We start from the raw sequence: 24653 nt of genomic DNA, 5'->3' as shown, positions 1-24653 counted from the left end.
CTGACAAGATGTCTATCTTTATTGTGGACTTTTAATGTGGTGAGGTCTAGAGTGAAAAGGTTAAGTTGACTTACTAATTTATAAGTGGACACCAGTGATAGTGTTTTTGGTTTATTTGTTCATTTTTTGGGTGTGTGTGTGTGTGTGCTTCAGCTGGTGCTCTAGTACTTTTTCTCCATCCTGCTTATTATATGGATAATTATTTTGTCTTTGAGATTAAAGAGGTATTAGTTTGATCTCACTAAGTGTGGGATATTTTTATCTGCTGTGTTGTATACATTTTTCGAGGTGAATTCTCTGTTATCCTTCCTAGTTCTTAATATTTTTTTGCTAATGTGCAGAACTGCATTATATATGAAGAGATGAAAAGTGAAAATAAGCTATTGTTTGCTTTATAAGAGGTAAATCATCAATGAGGAAAACTAATAGTACTTTTTCATTCCTGTTGTTTCATTTCAGAAATAACAAACGTCATAGCTCTTCTTGATATCTATACCATTAGTAACTTTTTGGTGCTCTTCTTAGGTAGACCACAGCAATATTGGTTGTCTAAGTGAAAAATATTAAAGAGAAATAGAAAATAAATACCAATATATTATTTGTTTTTAATGGAAAGAAATCCTTTGAACTTATTTTTTTTTTTTTAAGATTTTATTTATTTGACAGAGAAAGCACAAGCAGGGGGAGCGGAAGGCAGAGGGAGAGGGAGAAGCAGGCTCCCCACTGAACAAAGAGCCTGACGTGGGGCCTCATCATTGTCAGGACCCTGGGATCATGACCTGAGCTGAAGGCAGATGCTTAACTGACTGAGCCACCCAGGCGCCCCCTTTGAGCTTATTTTAACCTCAGTCATGGAAATTCTGCCCAAGGGAAAACAACTTATTTTTAGGGACCTCTTGTTCTTATGCACTGAGGATACTTCAAAAATATACGCAATTTGACTTTTTAAAAATGGTATTCTTTGAGTCAGTATTAAAATAATTGGGAAGTTTTAAAAGCTAACAACCAACAAGTATTTGTTGAGATACTACAGTCAGTTCAGGAAAGATTCAGAAGTTTGTCAGGGTACCGTCATGGAATGCTTAAAATCCACATAAGGAACAATTTGAGGACAACAGGGCACCAAAATGTGGTAGTGAGCTGTAGTAAAATTAGAGTTCAAAGAAGGAATCAGTATAAACTGAGTGATAATGAGACTTGAGCTAATCCTTGAATGATTAGGTAGATTGATGGACATTCCTGCCTGGGACTTTCTGGAGATAACCTTGACTAGGTTTGAAGGTGGAGCTCTATGAGTAGTATTACTTTCCCCAATTGACAGATGAAAAGAAAAAAACAAAACACCTTAATAAACTTGTCCAAGACCATCCAATCTCAATGGCAAACTTAAAATTTATAAACAAGTTTCTCATTCTGAATTTTTAACATTTTCAGTAACTTATTGTACATTTTAAATACATATAAGGTAGAGAAAACAGGAATAATAAACCCTTCTGTACCCATCTCTCAGCTTTAGGTTCTATCAACTCATGGCTAGTTGTGTTTCATCTGTGCTTCTACCTACTCTCATCCTTTTTTTGGATCTTGTGTATTTTATTTAGGGATATTTGAGCAAAAGAAAGCCAGACTAAACACTGGCTTAAGTTAGAGGTTTCTTTTTCCTACATGTAAGTTCACAGATAGGCAATGCCTGATGTGAATTTATTGGCTTAAAGTTGTTAGGATCAAGAATTTGATTTTCTTGCTTTTTCTCATGGTCACAAGATGGCTTACTGTAGCTCCAGCCATCATGTCCACCTTCCAGACAAGAATGAGGGAGAAGGGAACAGAGGGAAAGGGGTTTCATTTACATTAGGGAATTAAATTTCCCAGAAATTTCCAGCAGGTATCTGCTTATAAATCATTGGCTAGAACTATGTCATATGGTCTTCTCTGGGTCATAAAGACTAAGAAATATAGGTGGGCACATTGCCACCTCAAACAGAATTGGGGGTTTAAATTTGTAAAAGCAAATGTCTCAATCTGTTTAGGCTGCTATAATAGAATACCATAGATTGGGTGGCTGATAAATTTATTTCACCTGGCTCTGGAGGCTAGAGAGTCCAAGTTCAGGGTGCTGGCACATTTGATATCTGGTAAGGGCTCGCTTCCTCGTTCAGACAACTGTATTTCTTCTGTGTCTTCACATAGTGGAAGGGGCTAGGATCTCTCTGGGGTCTTTTTTATAAAGTAGTAATCCAGTTCATGAGGGCTTTACCCTCAAGACCTAATTACCTCCTTACCTCCAAATACCATCACATCGGGGGAATACATTTCAGTGTATGAATTTTGGGAGGACACAGACATTTCGTCTTTAGCAGTAAAGAAATAAGCACATTTTATTGGTTCAGTTTTTTTTTTTTTTAAGATTTTATTTATTTATTTGACACAGAGAGAGGCAGCAAGAGAGGGAACACAAGCAGGGGGAGTGGGAGAGGGAGAAGCTGGGATCACTCCCTGAGCTGAAGGCAGATGCTTGACGACTAAGCCACCCAGGTGCCCCTATTGGTTCAGTTTTTGTGCATAATTTTAAAAAGTTGTCTTGTGTAAATTTGTGTTTTGTTCTGTTCACATTTTGGAATTCTGCATTTTCAGGTTTTTTCTTTCATTTTATTTCTTCCACTTTTCCTTACTGGATTTATTTATCCTTATAAAAATAAATTTCTTGAATTCTAAAAGTGATAATTTCTATATATGCGTGCTTACCATTGAGGTTTGAGGATTTGGTGGGCATTGCCTTATGGTTTCATTTCCATCTAATAAACTTGAAGGTAATTTCTTTTCTGAATTTTCTTTTGAACGTAAATTTGGTATGTATAGCACTGTTGGTATAAAGAACAAGACAAGGAAGCTAATCTCAACATGGATGGACTTCAGGGTGCCTATGTTCCCTGTGGCTTAAGCAAGTGCATACAAATTAATTAGTTAAAAAATTACTGAACTTTGTTTCTTTCTGAGTAGTTGTATAGTTAATACTTGTATAGAGGAGTTTGTAGCTTGCTGAGAGGTTAAATATCATTTCATTTGAAGTGTGTTTGGCCTGAATTGCAACAGCTTTCTTTAAATTATAAATTATAAGAGTTTTTGCTACTTAAAAAGGGAAAAAGAAAGCACGTTTTCTGTACAACTAACATTAAAATGGCTAGGTTGACAATATGCTTAAAAGCCCCTGAATATTTGAATTGGGTTGAATACAACTATTTAAAACTCAGATCTGCAGTCTGCTCAGGTTGCTAAAGATAAACACATCATACGTTCAATATCAGACTTTGCCGCAAGGTTTCATTCCCACATACAAGTACGCATGCTCCTTTCTTCTGAGACTGCGTGAAGATCGAGCTTTACAGTTCCTTTTTAAGTCACTTCATAGTCCCAGCAGTAGTTTAGAAATAGAAAAGTTTGGTTGCTTCAAAGAATAGTTTTTGAGTGGATTCTTTAAGTACAATATTTTTTCTTTGATTTTAAAGAGAAGCTTTACTGTCCAGAATGGGTACACAATAAAATATCGAAAGGAAAAAAGAAAGTTAGCTGCATCCTAGTTTTCTAAAACCTGGCAAGCTGGCACAGCTAGAATTAGCATTACAGATGGCATTTGGCAACATAGCTACATATCACTAAGCCCTCATCTCCTGAGTTTTCTTCAGCCTGTCTATCAATTACAATATCCAATCGCTGCACAGAGATGGAGAAATGGGATGATCACAGCTCACACGATGCTGTTCGGTTAGAAACGTCAGTGCTGCACAACCCACGGCTGAGTCAGTGTCTGAGAAAATGAACTGAATTAATATATAGAGGGGGTTGTATCTCTGAACATTTACAGCCTAAATAACTGCAATAGCATTATTACACAGTGGAGGGAGGAAAGCTAGAAGTCGTCTATAGACAGGGGAGGTAGGGGGAGACTGGGAAATTTTCTGATTGTTCAGAGGAATCTTGGAAGATGATGGAAATATCAGATGTGCTTAAGTTTCCTAGTAATGCCCAAGGATGGTGACCTGGCTTTCAGTGCTGCATTGTTTGAAAAAGCAGAGTCCCTTTATACTCTGATTTCAGAATTTTTTTCTTGCTTTTGTGTGTCTACCTTGGCATATACTAAAGTAAGGTGTGTATTCATTTATTACATGATATCACTGGGTTATAATTCTATACATCTATGATTATGAGAGAGATTGAGAAAGATATGTTTGGCCTTTGTTTCATTATGATCATTTACTTTTCTGAATGAAAAAGATCATATGTCTTGATTGTCAGCTTAATGGCAAGTTATTTAAAATAAATGGAGTGTATTTTTATTGCTTTCATGGGTTTGATGCTTTGTTTTTTATTTCATTTAAAGTCTTAGAATCTTCATGTAACTTGAGAATGTATTATGTTTGGTATTGTTTTTTATGAATATCATAAACAGTTCAAGGAAAGACTAATTTAAAATATTTTTAATATATTTGAAAATTAAATTCAAGGTAGACAAATGAAATAGTTGAAATAATTTTCTAAAGAAGAGGGTAAATGTATTTATTTTTGGATGAATGAATGATTAGTTGAACCACTTATATGCAGTAGTATTTTACAGAACTGAATGTATTTGAATGATGAATTTTAACTGGTTAAAATGACTTTTTTTCTAGTCTCTTAGAACCTAGACTCTGAATAGATGATCTAGATGCTGCCACTGAGCTAGAGAGTAAATTAGATAAGTTTTTGGATTATTGCAAAATGATTTTCAACCAGAGAGAATTTCTAAATAAAGATAATTGTTCTTGCTATGAGATTTTAAATCTTAGCAGGTGACATTGCTTACTTTATTTGGAAATTTTAGCTTAATATTAAGCACTTCAACTAATTTTTTTCTTTTGTCTTCATTATTCCTGTCCTACTGACCCTTCATTTTGTAGGGATTTGGGGGGGAATATTCATTTTAAAATTATTTCATTTTTAATGTTTTTAAATAGTTCATAAGAGCCTTTCCTTGAAATAACAGGAAGTTCTTGTGGTTTCCCCCCATTTAATTTCTAGAAGTTCAAATGGTCATCTTCATGGTTGTCACAACTTATTTATATGTTTAGGCTAGCTGGTGGTATCTTGTATTGGCTTTTTTTGTGGTTTGGTATCCAGAAATGTTTTTCTAAGCTTATTTTAGTAATAGAGTTATAAAAGAAATCTCAAGCTAGATCTTATACTTGATAGAGTATTTTTCTCTGGTTTTGATGGTTCTTTTAAAATAATATTGCCTGTTTTATTGTAAAAGTGATACATATTCATTACATGAATTTGATAAATACAGAAAGCACGTAGAAGAAAACAAATATGTTAAAATATTTTTCTTTTGATCATAGCTTATTTTTGCATATAACCTATTTTTTGTGTATGTATAAAAATATAAAATCACACATATTTAAAAGTGGTTTTGAAATATTACTACTGTATGTAGTTATATAACCCATTTTTTATACTTAATCATGAACAACCCTTATGTCATGAAATAATCTTCTGTAACATAATTCTTAAGAACTGTGTAGTGTTTTATATGTATATATTTTGTAATTTGCCAATTTGAGTTTTTCTGATTTTTGATTAGAGAAAAGATCAGCATGATTCCACAGGATAAATTTCTCTAAAAAAGGAAGAATGGCTCAGGGAGTTAAGTAAAAATTGTAATTTTGATATTTTTTGGACAGAGAAAGATCGTTAGTGTGACTACACAATAAACTCTTTAAAGATATGCACTACTTTTAAAACAAAGCAAATAGCTAAGATTGCCATAATAAAATATAGAAAATAAATCTTTATAACAATTAGGAAAACAATGAGCTGAGACTTTTTAAAAAATGCTAAGACCAACCAAAAGGGTATATAAGATATACATTTAAAAGGTTATAAGGTTACAAGATTACATTTAAAAAGGTAATCAAGGGAAGTGTAATAATAATGCCTGTAATAATAATGAAGGAAGAAAAAAAATCCCTTAGCTCTTATTTAGAAGCTTCTTTGTTAAAGAGAAAGAGCAAACCACCACCACCACCAATAATAACAACAAAGCAAGGCATTGCTACAAGGACATAAAAATCAACAGGGGTATAGTGATGAAGAATGCATCTAGTTAAATGAGTTATCTTCTGGGTCAGTTGAAACCTCTTACGTTTATAAAAGGAACTGCCTGTAAAATTTTAAACTTATTGGTATTATTTGTGATTTCTAAGGATTTTAGGAGAATACCAGAAGTACTAAAAGATGGGAGCATTCTAGGTCTGATTTTGAGAAAAGTAAATTTTAGAACAAAAAATGAAAAGGAAGAAACTTGAAGAAAAATAGGTTAAACTTGATCCAGAATGGGTTTGCTAAAAATAGACTGTCAGAGCAATTTTCTGATGCAGTTGGTAGACTAGTAGCAATATAATGTATTTGGACTTAAGCTTAGTTTTTGGTAAAGTCTTTTTTCTATATTCTTGGGTATATGGTGAAGGAAGAAATTAGCTAACTGTAAGTTGTTTCTGTTAATCAACACAGTTTTGATTTTGAATGACCCTACCCAAAAATACTGATCTTGGAAGTTGGCTTTGTTCTTTGTTTTGTCTCATTGCATGTCTGGGGAAGGCAAATTATCAAATTATAGGGGGCAGTGAAGAAAGAAGGATAGGAAATGATAAACTAAATGATTCAAAACGACCTCTGAGTTTGTATTGTTGGACTAAGTTTAAATGAATTTTTTTTGGAGTATACATAAGGCCTGAAAAACATTCATATAAAGTTAGCATGGCTTTGCAACATCACACATGGAAAAGACCTGGGGGTGTTTTTTGGCAGTAAATTTGATATAAAACAAAAGTACAATATGGCTGCCATCATTCCATTTTTCTCACCCACCCTCCCTGCTTAAAAAAGAAAAAATCACAATTAGTGGAAAAGAAGGCTAGAGCCACTCTACTGTACAGCAAAGTATTATTGTCTTTAGTTCTGTGTATATTCAAAGGAAGGATGTGAAGAAGGTGGAAACCTTGTAAGCTTAAGGAACTGAATGGGAGGTCCTGGGAGCAGTTCTGATTGATATTAAGGAATTTCATTGTAGGAGGCATCTTCAAATTGTGAAGAGTTACCCTTTGGAAATGACACTAGACTTGGTTTGAGTCAGACTCGTTTGAGGTGGAAAGCATGAGCTCTGAAATTGAACTGCTTAGTTCACATCTCAGACCTGCCATTTAATTTGCTATCAGATTTTAGGCGAGTTCCTTAGCCTCTAAGCTTCCCTTTTTCTCAACTGGGGATGGTTTTGAGGATTAAATTAAAATATATGTAAAGTGCTCAGAATTGTGCCTGGCATGTATTAAATGCTCAGATCTTAGTGTTGTTAATATAGTTATTTGGCCCTAGCAGTTAGAACTGGGGCAGTGGTTCTCAAGTAGAGGCGTGATTTTGCCCTTCATTGGGCTTTGGCAACGTCTGAGGACATTTTTGGTTAACGACTGGGAGGAGAGAGTACTACTAGTATCTAGTGGGTGGAGGCCAGGGGTGCTACTAAACATCCTACAATGCACAGGACAGCTTCCCACAACAAATAATTAACTGGTCCAAAACCCTGAACTAGGGGCAGAGGACAAGATTTAAGTAAGCTTTAATGTTAAGAAGAATTGTCTAAGAGTCAGAGCTTTCCAAAGATTGAACAGAACTGTTAAAAAGAAAAAACCAAGTTACTCTTCCCTGTCATAAACAGCAGTAGGTCAGCCAATTCATGGGGACTTGATAGATGAGATTCAGAAATTAGATAGGTGTTTGGATTACGTGTTCTAAAAGGGTTTTCCTAAACTTTGATTCTGTGTTTCTATGAGTACTTCTCAGGATACTTAGGTATATTGAATGACCAGTATCAAAGGGCTTCTGATGCAAATGCTTTCATTCTTTACTTTTATCAATCTAATTTAGTTTAGCAGAGTAGTTTAGATTTTTAATTGTTTTATTGCTTAAAATTTTGGTATGAGGATATAAGAGGGAATTTAATGGAATAAGTCAGTTTGTGTTTTCAAAAGGCCATTTGGAAATACAAGTGACTGTTGGATTGCTATTTCTCTCTAGAAACATGTTTTGTGAAACTAATTCATTAAAATATTGACTATTTGTTATGTATTTCTAAAACTAAATCTTGTAGCTCATATCTTTTTTTCCACTGGCTTATTCCCCCCCCCCTTTAATAAGTAATAAGTAGGATAGATGCTCCAAAAGTTTTTTAAAAGTAATTACAAATTTTTGAATCACCTTTAAATGTACGTGATTATGTGTGCATTATATTATTCTCAATCATGAACAGCAACTTGCACAAAGTACTTAGTAAATATTTGTTGAATAAATGACTAATCAGTAGATGCAAAATGTATCTGACCATTAATTTAGATCTGTGGAGCTTTTAATAGTAGTTAGCTATATATATATGATCTGTTCATTATTTTAGAGAGAGAGTGCACATGTTGGGGGGTAGAGGGGGAGGGAGAGAGAGAATCCCAAGCAGACTCTGCTGAATGCAGAGCCTGATGTGGGGCTTGATTCCATGACCAACAAGATCATGACCCAAGCCTAAATCAAGAGTCCCAACGCTCAACAGACTGAGCCACCCAGGTGCCCCTGGTGGTTAGCTATATTTTAAAACTACTTTATAATTTTCTATGGTAGGGAGTTGCTTGAGACTGTTAAGTATATAGTGATTTCCAGTTCCCAAATTTTTATCTCTAACCTGGACCTTTCCCCTGAACTTTAGACTTATGCGTCTGACTCCTTATTTGACATCTGCATTTGGATGTTGAATAAACCTCTCACTCTTTACAAATCTCCAGTATACCTACACTTTCCAAACCTAATCTTTCCACTCTCATTCTCATGCAGTAAATGGAACTTCCATTTTTATAGTTGCTCAGACCAAAATAATAGAGTCATCTTTGACTCCTCTCTCTCACCTCCTACATTTAATCTCTGAAATTTCAAAGTCTTATTCTCCAAAATGTATAGTCTAGTCCACTCTGCTACGTGCACTGCTACGACTCTGGTCCAAGTCACTTTTAGCTGTCACCTGAATTATTTGCAGTAGTCCCTGAATTGGTCATTTGATTCTGCATTTGCATCCTTCCTTCCATTGTCCACTTGATCTAATGTAAGGTAGATTTATGTAACTTACACTTCAGTGGTACCCATATCACTCAGATCAAAAGCAAAACCCCTTTATTTATTTATTTATTTAGGTTTTTAAAGAAGACTTTATTTGAGAGAGAGAGGACACACGAGTGAGGGGGAGGGGCAAAAGGAGAGGGTGTAGACTCCCCACTGAGCAAGGAGCCCAACGTGGGGCTCCATCCCAGAACCCCAAGAACATGACCTGGGCTGAAGGCAGATACTTAATTAACTGAGCCACCCAGGAGCCCTGCAAAAACCCTTAAGCATTCTTTTAAGGCCCTTCATAATCTGGTCCTAGTCTTGTTTTTCTGACCTTTTTTTTTTTTTTTTTTTTAAGGTTTGTTTGAGAGGGCTGTGAGCAGGGGGCAGGGGCAAAGGGAGATGGACAAGCAGACTCCACACTGAACACAGAGCCTGATGTGGGGCTCGATCCCATGACCCGAGATCACAACCTGAGCTGAAACTAAGTTGTATGCTTAACTGATAGCACCACCCAGGTGCCCCTGAGCTCATCTTTTAACATTGTCTTGCTTTCTGTGCTTCAGCTATCCTGGCCTTCTTGAATGCCATGAAAAGTCCAAAGATTACTCTTACCGCAGGGTCTTTGTATCCTCACGTATTCTCATAGTTCTATTTCTCCCTTCCTTAGATCTTTGCTCAGACATCTTCTCAGACAGTCCCACCTTCACCATTCTATATAAGATAGAACCTCATACCTCAAAATGAGTGTCTGTCCTCTTTACCCTGCTTCATTTTTCCTCATAGCATCTATTACCATATAATATTTAATGTATTTATTTGTATATATTCTGTGTTTTTTTCCCCCCTTGATTGTATTAATTTTGAGGGCACAGACTTTCTTGGTTATATCCATCAGAACTAGAATAGTAAATGGCATATGATTTGTGTTCAGTGATTTTTTTTTGTAGATTGAATGCATGTTAAAACAAATTTTTAGGATAAAGGATAGGAGAGTAAGGGTAATTTTAGTCATTATAGGGTTTAGTTGTCACTGTATGTTGTAAGCACCTGATACCTACTGATGAATTTTAACTATGCTTTTTTTTTTAGAACTGAAAAAATTAACAGTATAACATTTAGATATTATAACTTCAATTCAGAGACTCCTCAGTTTGGAGAGATGCTTGCCTAGCAACATCTTCCTTTATTAAAAAAGGCCAAAAGCTAGAAGCAAAGGAATAGACATTTTGATAGTTAAAGAAACCTTTAGGTCCTTTGCTGTTTGCATGAAATTAGTTTTTATTAGTTGAGAAAACTTTACCCTGGTAATAAAACATTAAATCTTTGCCCTTAAGGGGTACTTTTCTGTCAGAATTTTTAGGATCTAGGTCTTCATTTGACTTCACAGAAAAGATGCTCTTAGAGTGGTCATGCAACAGTATATGAAACTTTTTTTAATTCAAGTATAATTAACATACAGTGTTATATTAGTTTCAGGTTTACAATCTAATGGTTGAACGATGCTGTATATTTCTCACTGCTCATCAAGATCTTCTCCTTTATCTATTTCTCCTATTCCCCCTCCCCACCTTCCCTCTGGCAACCACCAGTTTGTTCTCTGTATTTAAGAGTGGGTTTTTTTGGTCTCTTTTTTGTTTTTGTTTGCTTTGTTTCTTAAATTCCACACATGAGTGAAATCATATGGTATTTGTCTTTTCTGAATAACTTATTTCACTTAGCCTTATACCCTCTAGGTCCATCCATGTTGTTGCAAGTGGCAAAGTGGCAAGGTTTCATTCTTTTTTTATGGCTGAGTAATAGTCCATTTTTTGTATGTGTATACCATATATATACACCACATCTTTACCCTTTCACCTATCAGTGGACACTTGAATTGCTTCCATATCTTGGCTGTTGTAAATAATACTGCAATCAACATAGTATTGCATATATCCTTTTAATTAGTGTTTTCATTTTCTTTGGGTAAATACCCAGCAGTGGAATTACTGGATCATAGGGTAATTCTATTTTTAATTTTTTGAGGAACCTTCATACTGTTTTCCACAGTGGCTGCACCAGTTTACATTCCCACCAACAGTGTACAAGGGTTCTTTTTTCCATGGAACTTTCTTGCTGCTGCGACTGCTTCTGCCTTACTTCAGTTGCTGACATATCTGACGATGGGATTTTTAAGGAGAAGAGAAAGATGTTAGGGTTTAGGACTAGTATTAAGACTATTCTTGGGCTATATTTCTTGCTGTAGTTGTCTTTAGTGGGAAAATCTGGGATTTAAGTATCATTTAAAATATTTCTATGGAAAAAAATTGATCAAACCACATACTTACAGTTGACTTTTGAGAGCATAGCTCAGTCCTCAGTTGAGAACTGCCCTTTTCAGTAATTAGCCTTTGTTCCTTGGAGAACTGATCATGTATTAAGCAGAACAAAAAGCTTGTAGAAAGGCTAGTTGACAAAAAAGGGAAAAGATGAGAGAAATTTCTGTTAAATCTGTCGGAAATAGATTTAGAAGTTTGATAGCATTTCTTAAATCATCATGACACTTAACATAAGAATAGGAAACATTTTCTGTAAAGGGTTGAATAGTAAATATTTTTGGCTCTGTGGACTACACAGTCTGTTGCAGCCACTCAGTTTTGCCATTATAAAGTGAAAACAGCCATGAATAATGTATAAATGAATGGCCATAGTTATGTTTTAATAAAGCTTTATTTACAAAATCAAGTAATGGGTTGCATTTGGTCCTCAAGCCATGGTTTTGCATCTCTTAAAACCTTAAAAATGCTTATAAAAAGCATATGCAAATTAAGTGCTTAACAATATATTAATATGAAATCATTTAAAAGTGTTAAAAAAGCTAAAACATAAGATATGATACTTTTTTTTTTTTTAAAGATTTTATTTATTTATTTGACAGAGATAGAGACAGCCAGCGAGAGAGGGAACACAAGCAGGGGGAGCGGGAGAGGAAGAAGCAGGCTCATAGCTGAAGAGCCTGATGTGGGGCTCGATCCCATAACGCCGGGATCACGCCCTGAGCCGAAGGCAGGCGCTTAACTGCTATGCCACCCAGGCGCCCCTGATACTTCTTATACTAATAAAAACAGCTTAATTTTCCCCAAAATAAAAATAGGAATTTAAAATACTGCTTTTTAAAGGACTAATGGATAGGAACATCTAACACAAAATTTACAAGGATACTCATCTCATTTTTAAGAAAAAGTAGGTTATGGGGCACCTGGGTGGCTCTGTTGGTTAAGTGTTTGCCTTCAGCTCAGGTCATGATCCCAGAGTCCTGGGATCAAGCTCCGTGTCAGGCTTCCTGCTCGGTGGAGTCTGCTTCTCCCTCTCCCTCTGTGATCTCTCTCGCTTTTATTCTCTCAAATAAATAATAAAACCTTTAAAAAAAAAAGTAGGTCTTAAAACATTGATTAAATGTTTAAAACAACTAGTAAATTTGTAAAGCTCCATATCTCTCTGTGTGTGCGCACACACACACAGAGTAATGTTTGACAAGGAATAAACAACCAATGAAGGGAAAATGCTTAGATATTATATATACCCTGAAACTTCAGCTAAATTCAACAAATATTAATAAGGTGCACCAGTTATGATGTTAGTTGCTGGAAGTGTTTAAAGATAAGTAATATAATTCCTCAAACTAGGAAAGTGCTACCACGTAAGGTTGTATCATGTGTATTCTACATAAGGGTGTCATATATAAGTGAATATGATTCACTTGGTAGATATTTTGCTTTTGTGTATTTGTTACAACTAGTGTCTGTTTGATAGTAGCAGTGCTTCCTAATATCAGTTACTTCTGGAAATTTTTCATGTATAATTTCTCTCCATTTTCTCTGTTCTCTCTGAACATATGTTGTTTGAATGTTGACCTGATTCATTATTTTTCTAATTTTCTCATCGTTTCTCTTTTACTTTCTGTTCTTTTGTCTTTTATTCCCAATTTTATCTTTCAGTCCTTCTAGTAACTTTAAAAGCTTCTGCTGTTGTGTGTTGAATTTCTAAGAACTCTCAGTCTCTCTCTTTTTTTAAACCGTATCCCTCCTCTTATGGGAATAATATCTTTTCAAATCACTGAGTTTATTAAATATAGTTTTGCTTTTTTTGTCTCTGCATTGTCTTGCCTTTTCTATGTTTATTAAACTTCCTTTTGTGAAATAGTTTTAGATTTTACAAGAAATTGCAAAAATGTGCAGTGAGTTCCTGGGTACTCTTCACCCAGCTTTCCTTAATAATAACATCACATAAGTGTAGTACATTAGCAAACAAGGAGATTGACATCGGTACAATATACAATACTATAACTAAACTGTAGAAATCAGTTTTTATATGAACTTTTTTCTGGCATATATTCTGTGATATTTTATCAAATATATAGATTTGTGTAACTACCTCCACAATCAGGTGCTGTTGCCATCACCACAAGCAAACTCCCTCATGCTGTCTCTTTAGAGCCACACCCTTTTCCCCCACTTTTAACCTCTGGCAACCCTTGATTTGTTCTCCGTCAATCACTATAATTTTGTCGTTTTGAGACTGTTACGTAAATGTAATCAGATAGTGTATAAATTTTTGGGTTTGGGTTTTTATATCATATAATGCCCTCATATCCGTTCACATTGTTGTGCATATCAGTAGTTCTTATTTCTGAGTACTGCTCCATTCTGTGGATGTACCACCGTTTATTTATCCTTTCAGAGAATGGCATGGCTTTTGTTACATATTTTGCAGTACTGTTGGACTTTTAAAGTTCTGTACATATTACTTTACTATTTTTCTCCCCTGCAGGAGTTTTTTAGTTTCACCGAACAAAATGAAAGAGACCCTTAAATTTCTCTTCAGTCCTTAGGAGCTTGCCTGCCATTGGAATCTGTTGCCATAATCGGAAATTTTAAACAAATTAGGTGGCAAGGTCATAAGCAAAAATTCATACAAAATGAATATTCTGAAGTTTGATATAAATACATGTTTGCTTTTGAGAGTGAACATTTTAGTAAGATTTAAGTATTTTTGGTCAATCAACTGCCTCTTGATTGACCGCATGCTTCAAAGCATGATTTTGAAGTTAAGTGAAAAGTTGGTGTAAGATAAATCAGAAGCATTATTAGGTTATGAAGTTCCAAGATTTAAAAATGGAAATGTTTTGTTTTGGCAGGATTTGTGTTTAAGGTTGGTTTATTTATGTAACTAGAGGTGCTGTGAGTGATATTTCTTATTGATGAAAATTGTGATTTTAGAGGAGTCATGATTAAGGATTCTGATCTTGGGTTTCTGCAGTAACTTGGGTAATACTGATCCGTGAGGTTTTCACGTGGTGTTCAGGTGGAGATGGTAGTTGTTTTTAATCTTATTGTAGAAAGGCTTTTGGTTTCATGAGAACGTGAACCATGTTATAAGAGGGAATGCAAAAATCTATGTTGGCTAGTGAAAGAGAATTTAGGATTTATTAGGAGAAGATGGCATGACTTTTATTAAGTGTAATTGAAATGACTGACTAGAAACTTCCTGGGAGGATAGCCTTAACTTAAGCAAACCATGTTTTAGCCAAGAGGCCAGTTCTGGTGTAGAGTTTGATAAGTTTTGATGTAGGTACGCACTCATGAAACTTCACTGAAATCAGGAGGTGTACATACTCATCACACCCAAAAGTTTCATTGAAGTCCCCCCCCTTTTTTTTAATGTTGAAGTGTAATTAACATAAAATGTTATGTTAGTTTCAAGTGTAAACATATTGATTCAACAATTCTATACATTACTCAGCGCTCACCAGGAAAAGTGTAGTCACCAAACATTAATACTACGATATTATTGACTATAATCCTTATGATGTACTTTCCATCTCTATGACTTATTTTATAATTGGAAATTTGTACTTAACGTAATCCCCATTATCTATTCCATTCATCCCCCTTACCCACATCCCCTCTGGCAACCACCGGTTCTTCGTATTTCAGAATCCGTTTTTTTTTTCTTCATTTTTTTTGTTTATTAGATTCTGCATATAAGTGGAATCATATGGTATTTGTCTTTTTCTTTCTGACTTATTTCACTTAGCATTGTACCCCCTAGGTTCATTCATGCTGTTGCAAATGATAAGATCTCATCCTTTTCTATAGCTATATTCTATTATAATATGTATACTACATTTTCTTTTTTCATTCATCTGTCAATGGATACTTGGGGTGCTTCCATATCTTGGCTATTGTAAATAGTGCTGCAATAAACATAGGTGTGTATATTTTGGAATTAGTGTTTTTGTTTTCTTCGGGTAAATATGAGTAGTGAGATTACTGGATCATATGTTGTTTGTATTTTTAATTTTTTTGATGAACTTCCACCACTGTTTTCCACAGTGGCTGCACCAGTTTATATTCCCATCAATTGTGCAGGAGGATTCCTTTTTCTCCACATTTTCACCAACACTTGTTATTTCTTATCTTTTTGGTTTTAACCATTCTGACTGGTGTAAGGTGATACCTCATCATGGTTTTGATTTGCATTTCCCTGATGATTAGTGATTTGAGCATCTTTTCATGTGTCTGTTTACCATCTGTAGTCCTCTCTGGAAAAATGTCTGTTCAGGTCCTCTGCCTATTTTTTAATCAGATTATTTGGTGCTTTTTGGTATTGAGTTGTCTTCATACATTTTGGATATTAATGCCTTATCAGATATATCATTCACAAATATATTTTCCCATTCAGTAGGTTGCCTTTTGTTTTATTGATGGTTTCCTTTGCTGTACAAAAGGTTTTTATTTTGTTGTAGTTTCAGTAGTTTAATTCTGCTTTTGTTTCCCTTTCCTGAGGAGACATATTCATAAATCTGTTGCTAAGGTCGGTGTCCAAGAGATTATTGCCAATGTTTTCTTTTAGGAGTTCTAATCCATCTCACATTTAGGTCTTTAATCCATTTTGAGTTTACTTTTGTGTATGATGTAAGAAAATGGTTCAGTTTTATTCTTCTGCATGTAGCTGTCCAGTTTTCCCAGCACCATTTATTGAAGAGGCTGTCTTTTCCCCATTGTATATTCTTTGTTGTAGGTTAATTGATCACGTAAGCATGAATTTGTTTCTGAACTCTCAGTTCTGTTCCATTGGTCTGTGTGTCTGTCTTTGTGCCAGTACCATACGGTTTTGATTAATATAGCTTTGTAGTATATATCTTGAAGTCTGGGATTGTGATACCTCCACCTTTCTTACTCTTTTTCAAGATTGCTTTGGCTATTCTCAGTCTTTTGTGGTTCCAAACAAATTTTAGTATTATTTGTTCTGGTTCTATGAAAAGTGGTGTTGGTATTTTGATAGGGATTACACTGAATTCATAGATTGTTTTTGGTAGTATGGACATTTTAACGATACTAATTCTTCCAATCCATGAGGATGGAATATCTTTCCATTTGTTTGTGTTGCTTTCAATTTCTCTCATCAGTGTTTTATAGTTCTCAGAGTATAGGTCTTTCACCTCCTTGGTTAAATTTATTCCTAGGTATTTTATTCTTTTTTGTGCAATTGTAAATGGGATTGTTTTCTTAATTTCTCTTTCTGCTACTTTGTTATTAGTGTATAGAAATGGAACAGATTTCTATATATTGATTTTGTGTCCTGCAAGTTTACTGAATTCATTTATTGGTTCTAAGAGTTTTTTGGTGGAGTCTTTAGGGTTTTCTGTATGTAGTATCATGTCATCTACAAATGATGAGTTATACTTCTTCTTTACCAATTTGGATGCCTTTTATATCTTTTTCTTGTCTGACTGTTGCATCTAGGATTTCCAGTACTATGTTGAATAAAAGTGGTAAGAATGGATATCCTTGTTCCTGATCTTAGTGGACAGGCTCTCAGTTTTTTGATCATTGAATATGATGTTAGCTGTGGGTTTTTCACATATGGCTTTTATTATGTTGAAGTTTGTTCCCTCTAAGCCTGCTTTGTTGAGAGCTTGTATCCTGAATGGATGTTGTATTTTGTCAAATTCTTTTTCTGAGATGATCATATGATCTTTATCCCTTCTTTTTTTTTTTTTTTTTTAAGATTTTATTTATTTGACGGAGCGAGAGACAGCCAGAGAGAGAGGGAACACAAGCAGGGGGAGTGGGAGAGGAAGAAGCAGGCTCCCAGCAGAGGAGCCTGATGCGGGGCTCGATCCCAGAGACCTGGGATCACGCCCTGAGCCGAAGGCAGACGCTCAACAGCTGAGCCACCCAGGCGCCCCTATCCCTTCTTTTTTTAATGTAATGTGTCACATTGATTTGCGAATTTCGAAAGACCCTTCCATCCCTGGAATAAACTATACTTGATTGTGGTGAATTACTTTTTTAATGTTTTGTTGAATTCAGTTTGTTAATATTTTGTTGAAGATTTTTTTCATCTGTGTTTATCAGAGAAAACCTATAGATTTCTTTTTCTGCAGTGTTTTTGCCTGGTTTTGGTATCAGGGTAATGCTGGTCTCGTAGAATGAATTTAGCAGTTTTTCTTTCTCTTCTATTTTTTGGAATAGTTTGAGAAGAATATATATTAGCTCTTCATGTTTGGTAGAATTCACCTTGGAAGCCATCTGGTCTTGGACTGTTGTTTGTTGGGGGGTTTTTGATTACTGATTCAATTTCATTACTAGTAGTTGATCTGCTTAAGTTTTCTGTTTCTTCCTGGTCTTGGAAGATAATATGTTTCTAGGAATTTATCCATTTCTCTTATGTTGTCCAATTTGTTGGCACACAGTTTTTCATAATATTCTTTTATAATTCTTTATATTTCTGTGGTGTTGTTATTCTTTCATTTCTGATTTTATTTCAGCCTTTCTCTTTTTTTCTTGAGTCTGGCTAAAGGCTTATCATCAACGTTGTTTATCTTTTTGGGGAATCAGCTCCTGGTTTCATTGCTCTTCCCTATTTTTCAATCCTCTATTTTATTTGTTTTTGTTCTAATCTATATTATTTCCTTCCCTCTGCTAGCTTGGGGCTTTGGTTGTTCTTTTTCTAGCTCTTTTAGTTGTAAGGTTGAGTTGTTTATTTGAGATTTTTCTTGTTTCTTGAAGTAGGCCTGTGTTGCTATAAACTTCTCCCTTAGAACTGCTTTTCCTGTGTCCCAAAGATTGTGGACCATTATGTTTTCATTTTCATTTGTCTCCATGTATTTTTTTTTATTTCTTCTTTGTTTTCTTGGTTGACCCATTCATTGTTTAGTAGCATGTGGTTTAGCCTCCATGTATTTGTGTCCTTTTCAGATTCTTTCTTGTGATTGATTTCTAGTTTCATACCATTGTGGTCAGAAAAGATGCTTGATATGATTTCAGTCTTCTTAAATTTATTGTGACTTGTTTTGTGGACTAACATGATCTACCTTATAGAATGTTCCATGTGTTCTTGAAAAGAATGTGTATGTTGCTGTTTTTGGATGGAATGTTCTGTATATAACTATTATGTCCATCTCCATCTGGTCTAATATGTCATTCAGTCACTGTTTCCTTGTTGATTTTCTGTCTGATCTATTATTGATATAAGTGGGGTGTTAAAGTCCCCTATTATTATTGTATTACTTTCAATTTCTCCCTTTATATCTGTTAATAATTGCTTTATGCATTTAGGTGATCCTATGTTGGGTGCATAGATATTATAATTGTTATACCCTCCTGTTGTACTGATCTCTTTATTATTTTGTAGTACCCTTCTTTTTCTCTTGCTACAGTCTGTTTATTTCTTATTATTTTTTGCTACAGTCTGTTTTAAAGTTTTTTTTGTTTGGTGTAAGTATTGCCACCCTGGCTTTTTTTTGTACTTCCATTTGCAGGGTTTATGTTTTTCCAGCCCTTCACTTTTAATCTGTACGTGTGTTTGAAGTGAGTCTCTTGTAGGCAGCATATAATAGGTCTTGTTTTTTTATCCATACAGTTATTGGATTGGAACTGTTAGTCCATTTGTATTTAAAGTAATTATTGATAGGTATGTACTTCCATTTTGTTCATTGTTTTCTGGTTGTTCTGTACTTCTTCTCTGTTCCTTTCTTCTTCTCTTATTCTCTTCCTTCATGATTTGGTGGTTTTCTTTAGTGTTATGCTTAGATTCCTTTCTCTTTATTTTTTGTGCATCTATTATAGTTTTTTGGTTTGTGGTTACCATTAGGTTCATATTATAACATCTTATGTATTTAGGTGTTTATATTAAGTTGATGGTCACTTAAGTTCGAACATACTCTAAAAGCACTACATTTTTACTCTTCCCTCCACATTTTAGGAATGTGATGTCATATTTACATCTTTGTATTTTGCGTATCCCTTGACTGATATTTGTGGATATAATTGATTTTACTACTTTTGTGTTTCAGCCTCCTTACTGATTTTATTATATGTTTGCTTTTACTATGAAATTTTCTCCTTTCATCATTTTCTTGTAGTTACGGCCTTTTGAAAGAATTCTCCTTGGGGTCCTTTGTAACTCTTTGCTTCTGCCTCTTTCAGCCCCCATATCCCATGCCCATACAAGCACCAGTGTTTTTTCTGACACTGTACATTAGTTTGTGTTTCCTAGAACCTGATATTACTGTGTTCTTTTTTGGGTGGTATAGGGATCTAGCTTCTTTCACTCAGCATAATTTTGAACTTTATCCATGTTGTAATTTGTGTTAATAGTTCGTTTCTCTTTTTTTGTTGAGTAGTATTCCATTGTATTTGTTCACCACAAATTGTTTATCCAGTTACCTGTTCATAGACATTTAGGTTGTTTCTAGTTTGGAGCTGTTACAAATAAAGCAACTAACAATGTTTGTATCTTTTTATAAACATATACTTTTATTTCTTGGGTAAACAGATAAGATGGAATGGCTGGATCATATGGGTAGCATATATTTAACTTCCTAAGAAACTTTCTTTTTTCTTTCTTTTTTTTTTTTTTTTTAAGATTTTATTTATTTGACAGAGAGAGACAGCCAGTGAGAGAGGGAACACAAGCAGAGGGAGTGGGAGAGGAAGAAGCAGGCTCCCAGCGGAAGAGCCCGACATGGGGCTCGATCCCAGAACTCCGGGATCACACCCTCAGCCAAAGGCAGACGCTTAACGACTGAGCCACCCAGGCGCCCCCCTAAGAAACTTTCCAACTGTTTTCCAAAACCGTTTTTAAAGTGGTGGTACCATTTTACATTACCATCAGGAGTATGTGACAGTTTCATTTCATACACATATTCATCAACACTTGATACAGCCATTCTTTTTAGTCATTCAGATAGATGTGAGATGGTGTTACATTGTGGTTTTGATTTGCATTTCCTTAATGAGTGATGATGTTCAGCATCTTTTCATGTACTTATTTTTCTCATCTTTTATATCTCAAATTTTTTGCACATTGAGAGTTCTTTATATTCTAAATACACGTTCTTTATTGGCTATGTGATTTCATTCTCCTAACAATGTCTTTTGAAGAGCAAAAGTTTTTAATTTTTTTAAAGATTTTATTTATTTATTTATTTGACAGAGAGAGAGAGAGAGCGAGCATACGCACGAACACAAGCAGGGAGAGCCGCAGGTAGAGGAAGCAGATCTCCCTGCTGAGCAGGGAGCCTGATGTGGGGCTCAGTCCCAGGACTCTGGGATCATGACCTGAACCAAAGGCAGACACTTAACAAACTGAGCTACCCAGGCACCCCAAAAAGTTTTTAATTTTGATGTAGCCCCAGTTCATCAGTTTATTTATTTACTTATTTAGTTTTGGAGAAGGGGGGCGGGAGAGAGAGAGAGAATATGACTCTTAAGCATGCTCCACACCCAATGTGGGGCTCAGTTTCACAACCCTGAGATCATGACATGAGCCAAAATCAAGTTGGATGCTTAACTGACTGAGCCACCCAGGTACACCTCATCAATTTATTTTTTAATGAATTCTGCGTTTTTTTCTCCTCAAACTTTATAATTTTAGGTTTTAGATTTCAGGTTGTGATCCATTTTGAGTTCACTTTTGTGCATGACACAAACTCTCCTCCCCTCACCTGCAAATTCCCCTTCCCCAGGTGTTGGAGGTGGAGTGTACATTGTATATCTGTTTGTTTCAGCACTCTTTGATGAGAAGACTCTTGAATTGACTTTGAGTCCTTACTGAAAATGACTTGTATATATGTGTGTGGGCCCTTTTCTGATTCATTGATCTAGTTGTCTGTCATTATGCCAGTAGCACACTGTGTTCTTTCCTATATCTTTATAATAAGCCTTGAAATTAGGTTGTGTTAGTGTTCCATATCTGTTCTTTTTAAAAAGTTATTTAGGCTATTCTAGGTCCTTTGCACTTCTGTATGAATTTTAGAATCAGTTTGAGTAAGAAACCTGCTAAGTTTTTTGGAATTATATTGTGGTTTTTTAAAAGATTTTATTTATTTATGAGAGAGAACCAGAGCATGGGCAGGGGGAAGGGCAGAAGATAAGCCGACTCCACACTGATCGTGGAGCCCCAGGCAGGGCCAACTCCAGAACCCCGAGATCATGACCTGAGCTGAAGTCAGACACTCAACTGACTGAGCCACCCAGGCGCCCCTGGAGTTATATTGTATCTGTAGATCAACTTGGAGAGAATTGCTATTTTAATAATATTGAGTCATTTCACTTGTGAACATGGTAAATTTTTCCATTTATTTAGGTCTTTTTAAATTACTATCAGCAATGTTTTGTAGTTTTTAGCATACCGATCTTCCACATCTTTTGTCAGGTTTATCCTTTCAGTTTTTTGATGCTATTGTAAGTGGTCTTTTAAATTTTTAATTTCTGATTTTTTCTGTTGTTGCTAGTATAGTTGACCCTTAAGCAACATGGGTCTGTACTGCATAGGACTACTTATATGTGGATTTTTTCAATAAATATACATAAATAGTACTGTAGATGTATTTTCTGTTCCTTACGATTTTCTTAACGTTTTCTTTTCTCTAGCTTACTTCATTGTCAGAATACAGTATATAATATAACACATAAAATATGTATTAACTGTTTATAGGTAAGGCTTCTGGTGAACAGTAAGCTATTATAGTTAAGTTTTGGGGGAGTCAAAAGCTATGTGCAGATTTTCAGCTGTGCAGGGGTTGGTTCCTCAACTCTTCCATTATTCAAGGATCAACATATGTATATGGAAATACAGTTGACTTTGAATACTGATCTTGTATTCTGTAACCATGTTAAACTCATTAGTTCTAGTAACTTTTTGTACTAGAGTCTACAATCAATGATTGTATTGTCTGCAGATAAGGATGGTTTTACTTCTTTTCCAATCTGGATGCCTTCTAGATCTTTTTCTTGACATATTGTTCTGGCTAGAATCTATAGTACATTGGTGAATAAAAGTGGTGAGAGTGGACATCCTTGTATTGTTCTTGCTGTTAGCTGGAGAGTGTTTGGTCTTTAACCACTAAGTACGATGCCGGCTGTAGGTTTTCCATAGATATCTTTCATCCAGTTGGTGAAATTTCATTGTATTCCCTCTTTGGTAAGGATTTTTTTTTTTTTAATCAGGAATGGATTTTGTATTTTGCCAAATGTATTTTGTATGTATACTGAGATGCAGGTTTTTTTTGCATATTTTAAACAAAATTTTAATTAGTCAAATAGATATGCATATTCTGAGGGATGTCTATTTGTGGTTATCGTATAAAGTCTTTGGTTTTGGTACGCATAGAATGAGTTAGGAAATATGTATGTTGTCTTCAGTTTTCTGAAGGAGTTTATGTGGAATTGATATTATATCCCTCTGAAGTGTAGAGTTCATCAGTGAAGCCATCTGGGCCTGGAGTTTTCTTAGAGGGGAGGTTCTTAACCACAAATTCAATTTCTTTAATAGAAATAGAGATATTCAGGGGCACCTGGGTGGCTCAGTCAGTTAAGCATCTGACTTCAGTTCCAGTCATGATCTCAGGGTCCTGAAATGGAGCCCCAAATTGGACTCCGAGCTCAGCGGGGAGTCTCCTTGTCCCTTTCCTTCTCCCTCTGCATGTGTTCTCTCTCTCTCTCTCTAATAAATAAATAAAAATCTTAAAAAAAAATAGAGCTATTCACCTTTTCTGTTTCTTCTTGAGTGAGTTTTGGTAGCTTGGAATTTGTCTAGTTTTTCTAAGTTGATGAACTTGTTTACATAAAGTTACTTATAATACTCTTTTATTACTCTTTTAATATAGGCGACCTTTGTAGTGGTGTCAGCTTTCTCATTTCTAATATTGGAATTGGTATCTTCTCAATTTTTCCCCCCAGTCTGGTTAGAGGTTTATAAATTTAATTGGTTTTTTCAAAGGATCTAGGTCTTGTTTTCATTGATTTTTTTTTCCCTATTTTTTTTCCTGTTTTCTATTATTTTGATTTCCATTCTGATCTTTGTTAGTGATTTTTCCATTTTGGATTTAATTTCGTCTTTGCTTAGTTTCTTAAAGTGGAAACTGAAGTTATTTATCTATTTTTTTTAGAACTTTCTTTTTTTTCTAACATAGGCACTTAATGCTATAAATTTCCTCCCTAACTACTGCTGTAATGTCATGCCATCCTACAAATTTTGATTAATTGGGTTTTTTTACTTGAAAATTTTCCATTTTCCCTTTTGCTTGCTTCTTTGCTCCATGTGTTATTTAAAAGGTGTTAATTTCCAAATATTTGGGAAATTTCCATATATCTTTCTGTTACTGAATCTTAATCTAATTCCATTGTAATCAGAGGACAAATTTTGTATGTTCGAATTCTTTTAAATTCATGGAGACTTGTTGCCAGAATATTGTCTGTTTTGGTAAATGTTTTGCGTGGATGTGAAACAAATGAGTTGGTTGCCCTTACTGGGTTAAATGTTTTATAAATGTCAGGTAAGGCAGTTGATAGTGTTGTTCAAATTTTATTCATCTTTCCTGATTTTCTGTCTATTTGCTCAATTAAGTATTACAAGTATTGAAATCTCAGGATGATTATGGAGTTCTTGTAATTTTATCAGTTTTTGTTTCATGTGTCTCGAAGCTCTGTTATAAAGCAGAAGAACTTTTGGGACACGCTTTTAATGAATATATCCCTTTTTTTCTTATGAAATACCTTGGTAATATTCTTTGCTCTGTGGTCTATTTTGATATTGATATTGCTACTTTTGCTTTCTCTTGACTAGTGTTAGCATAGTTGATCTTTCATTATCTTTTTATATTGAATCTCTTTGTACTTTTATATTTGAAGTGTGTTTCACGTAGGCAACATATATAGTTGGGTCTGACTTTTGTATCTAGTCTGATAATCTCTACCTTTTATGGGTTAGGCCACTTACATTTAATGTGATTATAGATACGGTTAAGGTTAAGTCTGTCGTCTTGCTGTTTATTTTCTATTTGTCCCATTTGTTTTTGTTTCCCCATCCTCTCCCTTTTTCCTTTGCCCTCTTGGATTAATTGTATCTTCTTCTTCTTCTTCTTTTTAATGATTTCATTTTCCCTTCTTTGTTGGCTTTTTCCCTGTAATTCTTTGTTTCCTTAGTTTAGT

At 34.9% G+C, this 24653-nt stretch overlaps 1 protein-coding gene across 4 annotated transcripts in view; it reads left to right on the top strand.

Annotated features, from left to right (window-relative positions):
• Positions 1-24653, top strand: part of BTBD10 (BTB domain containing 10) — a 74235-nt gene that overhangs the window by 24049 nt on the left and 25533 nt on the right. The gene's annotated exons all lie outside the window — the stretch shown is intronic.

Source organism: Ursus maritimus, unplaced genomic scaffold, assembly GCF_017311325.1.
Source record: "Ursus maritimus isolate PB19 unplaced genomic scaffold, ASM1731132v1 scaffold_23, whole genome shotgun sequence".
In the NCBI taxonomy this organism is placed as follows: Eukaryota; Metazoa; Chordata; class Mammalia; order Carnivora; family Ursidae; genus Ursus; species Ursus maritimus.
This window is presented reverse-complemented; position numbering and strand designations above follow the sequence as displayed.